General features: G+C 38.1%; 1 pseudogene across 1 annotated transcript; it reads left to right on the top strand.

Annotated features, from left to right (window-relative positions):
- Positions 1 to 3,958: 3,958 nt before the first annotated feature.
- LOC306868457 lies at positions 3,959 to 5,928 on the top strand (annotated as a pseudogene). Its single transcript has 4 exons — positions 3,959 to 3,995; positions 4,924 to 5,054; positions 5,125 to 5,862; positions 5,924 to 5,928. The product of its transcript is annotated as an uncharacterized misc_RNA (transcript).
- The last annotated feature ends 4,235 nt before the right edge of the window (positions 5,929 to 10,163 follow it).

Raw genomic sequence — 10,163 nt, 5'->3', positions numbered from 1 at the left:
TTCTGTGGTGTTTACAAGCTTTTCATAGTCACTCAGTTACTCCACCCCTGCCTACTTAGAATACATTAACATATTCTGTCACCTTTTATGAATGCTGTTGTTACAGAAACAGGAAAGGCTGTATTTTTTACACATCTTTCACTGAAAACATCTCTGAATGTTTTGCTGACAGCAGTCAGTGGCAGGCGATATGAATGTAAACATACTACTTCTCGACTGAAAATGACTGAAAAATCAGCAAAGTGAATGGTGGTATTGTTTTCACTTTTCACACCTGGCATTTCCAACTTAAAGATTTTTATTATATATTGTAAAGTTGGCCAGAAAATATCTAATCGGAAGTTGTGCGACTCCTTTACTCTAAACCTCATGTGTTCTTGAGACTGATTTTACCATCTTTGGCATTCCAGAGCCTTCATTTGTTTAATAAAAATAATCATATCTTCAAAACTTCAAAATGAGCCCAGTATTTTCTTAGATTAATTCGTTCCTACTGCCTGAGATGCTAAGATAGGTTCCAACATCCCCCTGGACAGGTGGATTGGAGAATGGATGGAAAGAATGAAGGATGGATGGATATTAATACGTGATATTGCATTTTAAAAGCCATTTGACAGCTATTACTGAAACTTTCGATTTTAATTCTGTTGTATCACATAAAAAAAAAAAAAAAAATATATATATATATATATATATATATATATATATATGTGTGTGTGTGTGTGTGTGTGTGTGTGTGTGTGTGTACTTTTATTTACAGTAAACCCCCTGTGAAATTTTAAATCTGTTGTCTCTTGAGTACATAATCTTACAATAAGATTCAACATATCTGTGCAGAATTTATTCATCTAGATTATGTTTATTTATACATATACTAATACAAGTTGTATTTAGTTTATAATCACTATATATAATGATATGTTTATAAATTGCCATTAACTTAGATTAATAAATGCTAGTTTGTTCATTGCATTAAATACTGTTAACAATTTGTGAAAAATGTGAAAAGTCTTCTCTTGAAACTAGCTAACTTGTTATTGTTAGTTAGCAAGGATGCTTCACATTTTTGTGACTCCTCCTTTTTAAAGATATTGCTCTAATCTGAGGTTGAATCTTTGTAAGAGGTAGCATGCCATCATCACATCAGCAAATTAATTTACACACAGATTTTGTAAGTGATAAACTTACAGGGGCTTATGGGAAAGGGAGTTGAGATAAATGGGTGAGGGGTACAGGGAGGGCACTTTGTGTGCTTTCCAGGTGTGGCAGGGAGTGGAAGAGCATGTGCTGCTGATATCATGAAAGTGGGCTCAGCTCCTCAGCTGCGTCTCTTTGTGTGACACTCCTTTGACTGTGGTTTAACTCGTCCGGCAACATTCCACCTGCTGTCACCAAACATTCTCTGTTCCACATTCCATGAAAAGGTTGCAAACTTTCTGCTGATTATGTACCTGCACAGCAAAAATAAGTATAGTGAGATGTCTGATTTCTCAGGCCTGTAACATTTTCTTATGCTGTCTCGGTCTGGCCATTTCCTCTGGGTGTACACTGGAAGAGTGTAACCTATGGCTATCTGTACATGTGGCCTTGTAACTGAACCTTTTATATATGTGCAATATATACAGTACCAAGATTTAAAAAAAAGAAGAAAAAAAAACACTTTTATTCACCAAGAATGCATTAAATTGATCAAAAGTAACTGTAAACATCACCACAATGTTATAATTTCAAAGAAATTAAGTTCTTTTGAACTTTATATTTAAAGAATCCTGAAAAATATCATAAAATATATTAAGCAGCGCAACTGTTTTCAACATTTACTATAATAAGAAATTTTCTTAATAAGAAGAAGTTTCTTGAGCTCCAAATCAGCATATTAGAATACTTTCTGAAGGATCTTAAAAATTGAGTAATGGCTGCTGAAAATTCAGTTTTGCCATCATAAATTGCACTTTTAATTATATATATATATATAGCTTGACAGCTTTGAATCGCCTAAGAAAACTGTTTAAAGCAATTTGTAGTGTGACTTAATTTGCTTCAAAAACCCACATATATTGCCACACAAAAAAACAAACATTAATGCAACAAAAAGTCACAAGATAGGAAGTTAATAGCATCATGTGAGTTTTTTTTTTTTAGCAACACACGTTCCGAAAGCTTTACGTAAAGCCTAAAGGCCATTGTTCACACACTCTATATCCTAACTGAATGGGCTGTGTTCAATGCTGATACAAAACTATAAAAACACAAGTGAACATACATTCTATTTTAATTCAGCAAGTTGCTGCATTGCTTGGCAACTATAAACAAGCTCTAGTCAAAATAATGAACTGTATCACTTTGCGGACAGATTGTATTGTGATTATTGTCCAGAATAATTTGGACTTATTATTGAACATTTGTGTCTCTATCGCTGTTGATGCAAGTTTATGAAAGTAATCAGCCATGCAATAACAGACACCCTCCCTCAACTGATTGCTAGCAAGACAAGACAGCATGCAATAGCGACAGCCCACCAAACTGGATTTTCAAGGTGTTCAGTGCTTCGTAAAGATATATTAAGAAACTAAACTTGATGAAGTCAGAAAATACAGTGGAAACACACAAAGTTGGCATCTGTTGATCCTTTTTAAGGTCAATTTCCTACTGAACGGATTCACAGGAGATGTTTTGAAAAGCTTGTCCAACTTTTGAGAAAGTCATCATGCATCAATATGTGGTCCTGCAGGTTGTGGTTGCTACTAAGAAACAATTCTATCAGAAAGACAGGAAGAAGAAGAGATTAGTGTGTGCAGTTCCCATAAAGCATCGAATGGCAGCCAGGGCAAGAGCATTTACAAATTACATTCCAACAAAAAGGCCTGCAGTCTAAGAAAAGTCTGTTAAAATAGGGCCCAATGAACTATGTTATTATGAAGGAAATTTCTGTATTGATTTTAAACAGGTGTTTTCACTGTATTCTGAATTACGTTACATTGCATGGTGTTGTGGTTTAAGGTTAAAGAAAGTATCTGTGTACTTAGAAAATTACCAGTACCTTTTCCAATTTTCTGCAGAATTGTTTTCTTATAGTGTGCCTGTAAAACCTGGTAGTAGATCTTTTGTGGTGTGTGTGTGTGTGTGTGTGTGTGTGCAGTTGTCATGGAATTTGTTCAAAATGGATGCAGAGATGAATGCAGGGAATATAAACATTCATTAAGAATGAAAAGTTAATTGTACCAAATAGAATTCCTTTACTTTGCATTTTAAAACTTGTTTTGCATTTATTTTATTTATTTAGCATTTTATTGTTCTGCATGCATTATTTTGCAGAATCAGTTTTTAAACTATATTCTCTCCAGTGCAATATTGTGCTTTAAAAAAAGAAAATACATAAATTGTGTGTGTTTGTGTGTGTGTACACACACACATACAGATTTGTCATGGTTTTATAGTAAAATTCTAAATACAGTAAGATCCTGACAGTATTTTACAGTGCAAATCAAAGCTACTTGTAAACAAAACCAAGCAGAAATATCTTGAAATTAACTAGCTTAAAATAACTTGATCATATTAATTCATGACACTATTTTTATGTAGGGGCAGATTGCATGCATTGTTCTCATATGTGTGGGTGGTGATGGCGCAGTGGATAAGACACATGCCTTTGGTGTGAGAGACCCGGGTTCGAATCCACTGTGAGACACCAATGTGTCCCTGAACAAGACACTTAACCCCCTAGTTGCTCCAGAGGCGTGCGACCTCTGACATATATAGCAATTGTAAGTCCCAAAGCGTCAGCTAAATGAATAAATGTAAATGTCGTATCAACATAGCCTCAGTTCTAATGTTCTTTGAAAGCCCTATATTTCCTGTTCCTATATCTTTAACACAGCAACAATACAACCACTTTCAAATACCATCAACAAAGAGAGTTATTTTAAACCACACTTTAAACAGACAACAGTTCTTGCCAATGGGTGTTATTCAGTCAGTGAGCTTTTTGTTTCAAGGTAAGATATTTTGGATTTGTATGTTACATGAGTATCAGGCCATCCACATAGTATTACATTTGTTTCATCCTGAACAAATTTTTCTTTAGCCATTATTCAACCATTTATTTGATTTACCTCATGTATTAACTTAATTTACTATTTTTATAATTTATTGATTTTAATTTATATGCACCAAAATTAATTAAATGCAAGTATTTGAGATCACCAGCTTCAAATTTAGAGCCAAATAGATCACAGCTCAGGATCCAGTTTGGATAGGTAGTTCTGTCAGGTTGTTGTGGGCGTTTTTTGCACAGAGAATGCATCAAATTCTGAAACATGATCTATGACTGCATATCGGAGTGCAATCTGTCAATTGCTAAGCAACTTTACCACCTCTTGACTGTAGGGGGAGCTAAACTATATTTGGCTCAAACTTGAGGTCTCATATGTGTTTGCTTTCATCATTTAAATTTGTCATCTACATAAAATTCATCATATTGAAATGTATGTTTATATGTTGTATTGTTAGATAATGGTGTTTGTGCTGGGTTTTTTTTCGCACTTTGTACATACAGACAGATATCTTGTGCACATGATAAAATGCAATGATTGAAAATCGAGATATGACAAGTTGAGAGTCCAAACCATATTTTAAACATCTTTCTTTTTTTCTTTTTTTTTTTTTTAACAAATATTTATGATTACCTGTACATCTGTTTTTGCATAAGTGTGTGCTTGCTTGGAGATTTCTGTTTGGGGACTTTGAAATCCATTTAGTCATGTTTTAGTTTCCCTGTTGGCCAGTGCACCAAAGAAAAAGGAAATATTATTCAGAGCATCCAAGGATAGGAGGGCGTACACCTGTTTTAGGTTTGATTTAAAAAAAAAATATAAGATCAAGTTATTCAAACGCCTGTAAAGGACATAAAGCAACCATGAACAGAAGGACCAGCAGAAGGTTTTTTTTTCCTGGTCATAATCTTCCTGCTAATGCCTGTGACCTGGACACGGAGAGGAGCGCCAGCTAAGACATATAAACCCTTACACCAAAGACTGAGGAGGCTGAATCAGCAGGTTTGTGATGTTTAAACATACTGTCTTCAAATATCACACTGCATGTGTAACATCTGATTCCTCCAATCAGTTCAAGAGATTTCAACAGATGACCTTCACTCATCTGCAGAGCATTGCTGAAAACTACAACATTTCAAATAACATAGACTCACGATTCCAAGTTTTGAGTCAGCAGTTTAAGAGGATCTCCAGAGAGCTCCGTGCATTAAAACGACAGAGCACAGCCTGAATTCCCTCAAATCCTGGACTAAGAGTCTACAGAAAAAGACCAAGAAGCTTGACTCAAGTCTGGCAAACATGACAAGAGCTCTGAGGGAGAACAACCATCTCAATCTTAGACAAATTCAAAAACAGAGAATGGTGTTGTCCGACCTGTCCCACAAGATCCAGAAACAGAAAAGTCACATCAGCTCTTTGGAGTCCTTAGGGAATCAGGTTCAACATGGGATGCGGGACCTTCAAGCTTCTCTCAAAAGGCATCAGGCCCAGATAACGAAGCTGGAGAGTCAGATGCAAGGATTGTTCAAGATCATTTCAACTTCCAAGGAAGGTGGTTTAGATCCCCTCAATTCTACCAGGAAGCAACAAGGTGTGGTCCTGAGGCATGTGCAGCCTAAACCGAAGTCTGAAGAAAACAGATTGAGAGATAGATTGCCTTCTGGGCCCACTGAAGAACCACAGACATACAAAATGTTGTATGTATGGCAGAGCACCATACAACCAACAGTTCAGGCTGAAGAAGAACTTTTTCAGCTTCCACTTCGACACAAAATCCCACATATTCAAACCCCAAAGGAAGAAGCTACAAGTAAGTATTTAAAAAACTCTAGTGGTTTTGAATTGAAATCTAAATGCATTTGTATCCACAGTTTAGACTGAAAACGTACTCGGTTACTATCGTAACCTCAGTTCCCTGAGATATGGGAACGAGTACTGCGTCGTAAGACGCTGTATGGGAAAAACTAATTTTTTCTCTTCAACTGAAGCCTTTTCAATCACGCAGTGAAACTGCATGTCCATTGGTTCGTGCAGTGCTATAAAAACGAACCAATGGCTCAGCGGAGGTGATGAGTGAGACTATGGCTATGCAGCCCGCCAATATGGGCGGGGCCTCTGGCTATATAAGCGGCCGCTTCGCTGCCGCATCTCAGATTTCTTCACATGAAGCGACTGAGGTGTGCAGCAGTACAATCACATCGTGCTATGATCGGGAACGACTCAAACCATAACTCACGTGGGAGAAGACCCAGGGGAGTTAAAAATACACCAAGCACAGGCTGAGCCATGAGGGTCATCCGTGGCCTGGGTGTCGTCATGTATAGTTGACACTTGGTGTCCATATAACATGGACTGCCCAAGAGAAGGAGGGGCTTGAGCAATGTCGAATTAAGCGGAAAGGACTATGGCCTGCAAGGTGGGAACGTCCAGGTTGTAAAACCTTATAAATGTGGAAGGCGAGGACCAGCCGGCCACCTCACAAATTTCCGAAATGGACACCCTGCTGGACCATGCCCAGGAAGAGGCGATGCCTCTGGTGGAATGGGCTCTGACTTCAATGGGGCACTGCAAACCCAAGGAGGAGTATGCTAGGGAGATAGCATCCACTAACCACCTGGAAAGTCTTTGCTTCGTAACAGGGCGACCTTTAGCGCGGTTACCGAAGCTGACAAAAAGCTGTTCCGATCTCCAGTATGAGGCGGAACGTTCGATATATACCCTGAGGGCCCTGACAGGGCAGAGCAGGGACAATTCCTGGTCATCCGCCGAAGGAGCCAACGCAGAAAGCGTTATGACCTGGGCTCTGAACGGAGTGGAGAGCACCTTAGGTACATAACCCAGCCTTGGGGGACTAATTTGGAGTCGTTAGGCCCGAATTCCAGGCAAGCAGGTTTGAAGGAAAGGGCCTGTAGGTCTCCCACTCGCTTAACAGAGCCAGTGCTAACAGCAGGGCAGTTTTAAACGAGAGCGATCTCAGGCTCGTAGACTGTAATGGTTCAAACAGGGGGCCCTTCAAGGCCCTTAGCACGGTTGATAAGTCCCAAGGTGGAACTGTACGAGGGCGTGGGGGGTTCATTCTCCTGGCGCCTCGCATAAACTGGACCACCACACTATTTCTGCCCACCGATCGGCCAGCAATAGGGGCATGAAAAGCAGCTATGGCTGAAGCGTAAACTTTGATGGTGGATGGGGAATGCTGTTTATCCAGCATCTCCTGCAGAAACGAAAGAAGTTGTGGTCTTGACACCAAGCTGAGAAAATAGACCATTTCAGAGCATAGAGGCGTCTGGTAGACAGGGCTCTTGCTTCTGCCATAGTGTTTAAGACACGCTCTGGGAGGACAAAAGACTCCCGTTGAGCAGCCACACATGCAGGGTCCATAACTCGGGCCGTGGATGCCACAGTGTGCCGTTCGCTTGAGAGAGGAGGTCCCGTCTCAAGGGAATGGGCCACGGGGCTGCTTCGAGCAGCTGGAATAACTCCGACACCCACGGCTGGTTCCTCCAAAGGGGGGCTACTAGAAGAAGCCTGTGCTGTTGTTCCCTGACTCGTCTGAGTACCTGTGGTAGCAGAACGATTGGAGGGAACGCATAGAGCGGAAGGCTGGGCCACTCGTGGGCCAGGGCATCCGTGCTCTTTGTGAAATAGATTGGGCAATGAGAGTTGTCTTCGGAGGCGAAGAGGTCTACTCGAGCTCTGCCAAAGACCTCCCAGATTTTCTGAACCGGAAGTGGGTGGAGCGTCCATTCTTCTGAGGAGACGTTGTTCCTCGATGACGACCGTGATGTCAAGCCGCAAATGGAACCCTCTGCTTCAGCCAGAACTGTGCAAATTTGAAATGAAAAAAAATAAAATAAATAAATATATAAATGTATATACAGTATATACATATATGTATGTCTGGTGAATAAATAATGTATAATAGAGTTGTGTGTTCTGCGCTTATTGTCAAGTGTTCATGAGATGGATTGCCTGAGGGAAGAAACTGTTTCTGTGTCTGGTTGTTCTATATATATATATATATATATATACACACACACTCATACATAATCAAAACACAAAATTTATTTATACTGCCATGCACACTGTGAGTTCCCAAAATCATAACAAATCAGTAAACCACCCTGTTCAATATGAAATTATAGATTTAAAAAAAAAAAAAGTATGATATGATACAAAGCAACAGAATATATAACAAGTATGCTTTTTGTAAAACTCTCAGTACTATATCATATGAAGAAATGCAGTGTTTTTGTTTTCTTTTTATGAACATTATATTATTGCTCACTGTATAGGGCCTATTGTAAAGTTAAAGTATTACTGTAAAGTAGCCAATTATTGTAAAGTTTTATAAGTATAATAACCAGGGCCGTGCAAAAACATTTTGTTAATACAAATTATCCAGTTGTTACAAATATGCAATACCAGTCAAAAGTTTTTGAAGATTTGTAATGTTTTTGAAAGAAGCCTTTTCTGCTCACCAAGCCTGCATTTATTTGATCCAAAGTACAGCAAAAACAGTAAAATTTTGTAATATTTTTAATATTTCAAATAACTGATTTCTGTTTTAATATATTTTAAAATGCAATTTATTCCGGTGATCAAAGCTAAATTTTCAGCTTCATTACTCTTCAGTGTCACATGATCTTTTAGAAATCATTCTAATATTCTGATTTGCTGCTCAAGAAACATTTATTATTATTATTATTACTATTATTATCAATATTTAAAACAGTTGAGTAGATGTTTTAATGATTCTTTGATTAATAGAAATATCCAAAGATCAGTATTTATATACTGTAACCATTCAAAAGCTTGGAGTCAGTATTGGAAAGAAATTGTAGAAATTAACACTATTATTTAGCAAGGATGTTTTAAATTGATGATACAGACTTAATGAATGAAGAATTTATAATGTTACAAAATATCTTTATTTCAGATAAATTGTTCTTCTGAACTTTCTATTCAAAGAAACCTGAAAACTATTTTCAAAATAATACTAATAATAAATGCTTTTGAGCAACAAATCAGAATATTAGAATGATTTCTGAAGGATCAAAAAGTGAAAGTGAAAGTGACATACAGCATGGTATGGTGACTCATACTTGGAATTTGTGCTCTGCATTTTAACCCATCCAAAGTGCACACGCACAGCAGTGAACACACACACAGCAGTGAACACACACCGGGAGCAGTGTGGTGCCCGGGGAGCAGTTGGGGGTTCGGTGCATTGCTCAAGGGCACCTCATTCGTGGTATTGAGGGTGGAGAGAGCACTGTACATTCACTCCCCCCACCTACAATTCCTGCCGGTCCAAGACTCAAACTCGCAACCTTTGGATTACGAGTCCAATTCTCTAACCATTAGGCCACGACTTCCCCGTCATGTGACTGGAGTAATCACATGAATAAATTACATCTTCAGAAATTCAATAAATTACAAATTCTGAATGTTACTGTTTTTGCTGTACTTTGGATCAAATAAATGCAGGCTTGGTGAGCAGAAGAGACTTCTCTTTAAAAAAACATTAAACATCATACTTTTTTTGTGAACAATTATTTTTATTGAGATAAAAAATAAAAACAAAAATAATAATACATCAAAAAGAAGAAACAAAAGATTTAACGATGTCAAAAGTGGCACTCCAGTTCTTCAAAGTCTTTGTCCTTGCTCCACAGATACGAGCTGTTGATAGCTCCATAGAAACAATGTCCAGCAAAGATAAGCCCCACACACGTCTGGTCATTGAATGGGGAGGAACCCAGCAACTCACTAACATTTTCTTTGCAGCAGTAAGAGCAGCTAAAAGTAAGTTTCTCTGTTGCAGAAAAATCATTTAAGAAGAAAAGACCTGGAGTCAAAACCATATCCTTTTCTAATAGAAATGATATGTCATAAGCAAGCTGAGTCCAGAAAAGAGAAAGTGCAGAGCATTCCCAAATTTTTTTTAAATATGTATTAAAAATCTTACTGTTCAAAAACTTTTGACTGGTAGTGAACAATTAAAAGAGAAGACGACACTGTAATAATTTCAGACTGTATTGTAGATGTTTTGATAGAATGGGTTCTCCCTCACTCTCTAAACCTGCATCTGCCTCATCTTCAATGGAA

The sequence above is a fragment of the Barbus barbus genome (assembly GCF_936440315.1).
Source record: "Barbus barbus genome assembly, chromosome: 4".
Taxonomy (NCBI): domain Eukaryota; kingdom Metazoa; phylum Chordata; class Actinopteri; order Cypriniformes; family Cyprinidae; genus Barbus; species Barbus barbus.
The sequence above is the reverse complement of the archived record's forward strand: the minus strand, read 5'-3'. Positions and strand labels throughout refer to the sequence as shown.